This window comes from Rattus norvegicus, chromosome 7, assembly GCF_021556685.1.
Source record: "Rattus norvegicus strain SHRSP/BbbUtx chromosome 7, alternate assembly SHRSP_T2T, whole genome shotgun sequence".
NCBI lineage: Eukaryota > Metazoa > Chordata > Mammalia > Rodentia > Muridae > Rattus > Rattus norvegicus.
Genome location: NC_141540.1, coordinates 16,825,223 through 16,829,832, shown reverse-complemented (window position 1 = coordinate 16,829,832; position 4,610 = coordinate 16,825,223). Strand labels below are relative to the sequence as shown.

Sequence of the window (4,610 nt, the reverse complement as noted above, 5' to 3'; positions counted from 1 at the left end):
AATGAGGGACTCACAGCGAAGCATTAGACTGAGCCCAGGGACAACACTGGAAGAGCTAGGGAAAAGACTGAAGGAGCTGAAGGGGATTCAACTACATTGTAAGAACAATATCAGGTAACTAGACCACCCAGCGCTCCCAGAGACTAAACCACCAACCAAAGAGTATACATGGCGGGATCCATGGTTCTAGATACATATGTAGCAGAGGATGGCCTTATCATACATCAGTGGGAGGAGAGGCCCTTGTTCCTGAGGAGGATTGATGCCTCAGCTTAGAGGGATGATAGAGTAGTGAGGCAGGAGTGGCTGGGTAGGTGGGGTAGCACCCTCATGGAGGCAAAGGGGGAGAGGAAGAGGGGGATGAGAATAGGAGGTTTTGGATGGGTAACTAGGAAGGAGGATACCAATTGAAATCTAAGTAAATAAAATGATTAATAAAAACATTGCACTCCAGATAAATCAAAGATGTGTGCTTGTTATATTGACTTTGTTAAATAGTTTCAGGCAATGAAAAACGACCTTGAAATCCTGATCATCCTGCCAAAGTGAGAGCCAAGGTTATGGTTTAAATGATAATTACTGAGCCTAAGGGAGTTCTGAAACCAAAAAAAAAAAAATGTCTCTGATCTGTAAGCCCCTTGCCCAAGCACACATACTTCCTGGAATACTGGAGTCTATTGTTTATGGGAACTAACAAGCCACATGTTTTCACTTCTCTAAACAAGTTTGCTCAAGTTGGGCAAAGCCCCAACCACTAGGATGTGCTTTGTCGGAGGCAGAAGATGTGTATATGAGAAATACATCATGATATATGCTTGCCACTGATTGGCCCTGATGGTAAATGTGGCGAATTGCTTTTTTAAGCCCCTGCAAATTGTGACTCATGACCATTTTCTGGAAACCTAGAGACAGACCTAGTGTGGGAGTTCATCAAACTGCCAGGACTTAAATGAAGTTTGCTTCAAATTTAACTTTTAAATTGTAATGGTCTCATTTTCACCTCTATCCTCCAAATCCCGTGATGACAGAAGTCAGCTACCAAGGATGGCTCTAGATTCAAGCATAAACCTTAAAAATGAAAAGCACAAAAACACTAGAAAAAGTCTAACCTAGTATTGGAAATATTACTAAGCAATACACATCACTTAAAAGATATCTTCAAATGCTTCGAAATTCAAAATTAAAACACTTATTCAATGCCCTGGGTGAGGTAGCATGCAGCTATCAGGAAGTAGAGGCAGGAGGATTAGGAGTTAAAGTCAACTTAGGCTACAAGAAATGTTGCATCTTGTGCTAATGAGACAGCTCAGATTATAAAGGCACCTGCCACCAATCTTAATGGCATAAGTTTCTAGTAATTTGCCACATGCAAATGTGCACACACACGCGCGCGCGCACACACACACACACACACACACACACACACACACACACACAACTATATTGAATTTTGTAAAAGAAAACCATCCTTAAAGTTCAATGTGGTAGTTTGAATGAAAATGGCATCCAGAGGCTCATATATTTGTATTTTTGGTCTCCGGTTTGGTCCCCCCATTACTGCCCTCCCCCCAACAATCACATTCACTGGGGGTTCAGTCTTGGCAGGACCAAGGGCTTCCCCTTCCACTGGTGCTCTTACTAGGCTATTCATTGCTACCTATGAGGTTGGAGCCCAGGGTCAGTCCATGTATAGTCTTTGGGTAGTGGCTTAGTCCCTGGAAGTTCTGGTTGGTTGGCATTGTTGTTCATATGGGGTCTCGAGCCCCTTCAAGCTCTTCCAGTCCTTTCTCTGATTCCTTCAATGGGGGTCCCGTTCTCAGTTAAGTGGATTGCTGCTGGCATTCGCCTATGTCTTTGCTGTATTCTGGCTGTGTCTCTCAGGAGAGATCTACATCCGGTTCCTGTTGGCCTGCACTTCTTTGCTTCATCCATCTTATCTACTTTGGTGGCTGTATATGTATAGGCCACATGTGGGGCAGGCTCTGAATGGGTGTTCCTTCTGCCTCCGTTCTAAAGTTTGCCTCCCTATTTCCTCCCAAGGGTATTCTTGTTCCCCTTTTATTTTTATTTTTTTTCAAGAGAATTAAATCATTTATTGAGTACACATGACAATGGATAATACACAAGCTTCATTCCCATCTGTTATTTTATCTGATACCGTTATTCAATTTTGATATTGCATAGGGTGTGTCAACAACCATTTTATAAGCAAATTGTGATCCTGCTTGGATGACCCTTCAATGGTGAAACTCATTAAGTTACAACAGTAACTGGCAGTTTAGCAACACCAAGGTTTTTGAAGACAATGGCTTCTCCACCCAAGCAACCATAAATAAATTCCAAGTGGAATTCATTATGGTACCACCCTGAAGCAATTCTAAGTTCACACTGTTGGGAAAGTTTACCTAGATGGCTTCAGAGTTGACTAACTTTACACAGCATGTTAAAAAAAAAAAGACACATTTATTCAGCGTCATGATCAGACTTTTACATTTAGCAATCACCAGCATGGGTGAAAACGGTCTACAGTAAAACCCTTTGTCGGAATGCTTTACACTTTACACAGAACAGAAACTGAACTAACCTGTTATACAATTAGTCACAGATACAGCACTGGAGTTCTTGCTCACATACACGAGTGTTGTCTAAAACATGTCTTCTTTGTAGCAGCTAGGCCTGTCACCACTGTGCTTGACTGAGTTCACAAATGTGTCGTAACCTGTAGCTTCCCTGTCACTTCTCTGGCTCTCCTCTCCTGCTAAACTTTGTTTCCTGGCTGTAATTAGAACCTCCTGCCACTGCCATAGCTACTGCTGCTGCTGGATCCTCCATAGCCACCTTGGTTTCGTGGTTTAGCACAGTGCTGGCCTCCACCACCATAAGGGCCAGAGTTCCTGCCTCCAAGGTTTCCTCCTTTCATTGGTCCAAAATTTGATGAGTGGTTGTTGTAATTGCCAAAATCATTGTAGCTTCCACCACCTCCAAAATTGTTTCCATTATTGCCAAATCCATTATAGCCATCCCCACTGCCACCGTAGCCACTACCACCACGGCTGCCACCAAAGCCACCACGACCACTGAAGTTCCCTCCTCGACCAAAATTGTCATTGCCACCAAAACCACCTCCACGACCACCACCAAAGTTTCCGGAACCACTTCGACCTCTCTGGCTGGATGAAGCACTGGCCATCTCTTGCTTCGATAGAGCCTTTCTTACTTCAAGTTGTGGCCATTCACAGTATGGTATTTCTGAATAACAATCTTATCCACAGAGTCATGATCATCAAAGGTGACAAAAGCAAAGCCCCTCTTTTTTCCACTGCCTCTGTCAGTCATAATTTCAATCACTTCAATTTTCCCATACTGCTCAAAATAATCTCATAGGTGATGTTCTTCAGTGTCTTCTTTAATACCACCAAGAAAGACCTTCTTCACAGTTAAGTGGGCACCTGGTTTCTGAGAATCTTCTCTTGACACAGCTCTCTTAGGTTCCACAACTATTCTAACCACCTTGTGTGGTCTTGCATTCATGGCAGCATCCATATCCTCCACAGTGGCATATGTGACAAACCCAAAGCCTCTGGATCTTTTGGTGTTTGGATCTCTCATTACCACACAGTCAGTGAGTGTCCCCCATTGCTCAAAATGGCTCCTCAGACTCTTGTCGGTTGTTTCAAAGCTCAGCCCTCCAATGAAGAGCTTCCGCAGCTGTTCCGGCTCCTTGGGGGACTCTGACTTAGACATGACTGCAGGGTACTGAGAGCATTCAGCAATGCTTCCTCGGCAGCGTCAAAGAGCAGAAAGGAATAAGATAATGAACATGTCCCTTGTTCCCGTTTTAAAGAAGGAGTGAAGCATTCGCATTTTGTCATCCTTCTTGAGTTTCATGTGTTCTGTGCATCTAGGCTAATTCAAGCATTTGGTCTAATAGCCACTTATCAATGAGCGCATACCATGTTTGTTTTTCTGTGATTGGATTACCTCACTCAGGATGGTATTTTCCAGTCCCATCCATTTGCCTATGAATTTCATAAAGTCATTGTTTTTGATAACTGAGTAATATTCCATTGTGTAGATGTGAAAGACCCCCGGAGCGGGGAGATGCTCACTCAAGTCTCGGGATGATGCGACCCCCCAAGAACTCACGTGAGACCGTCCTTGCTGTAATAAACATGAGGTTTATTGATAGGAACCAGTGCACTGGGGTCGAGACTCATATCCCACGCAGGGGCAGTGGAGTTCGACCCCGAGAGGCTGAGAGAAATGGTATTTAAAGGGAGAAACCACAACCCAAGGGGGCAGGGATGGCGTCATTGGAAAGTGTCAAGTGAAATATCACAAGGCGGAGCTTCCTGTTTCTCAAGATTGTTCTCTAAGGGTCTTATCTTAAGTCCTTTTTTTTAGTTCCTGGGAGAGCAAGCTCAAGAAATGTGACCTTTTACTTACAGGTAGAGGGCAGGGTCTGGAATTTGGGGTATTTAGGGCTTTTTTAAACTTCTGACCTCTTAGCTGCATTTTTTATTCTTTCATTCCCTACTACTTCTAGTGGCTAGTTCTAATCATAGAACTAAATTTTAGTATCTTTGTAATATTGGCTTTCTTGTCCTCCT

The 4,610-nt window shown here is 43.4% G+C and overlaps 1 pseudogene; it reads right to left on the bottom strand.

Moving 5' to 3' along the window:
* Window positions 1-2,651: 2,651 nt before the first annotated feature.
* Window positions 2,652-3,754, bottom strand: LOC148004465 (heterogeneous nuclear ribonucleoprotein A1-like; annotated as a pseudogene).
* Window positions 3,755-4,610: the final 856 nt, after the last annotated feature.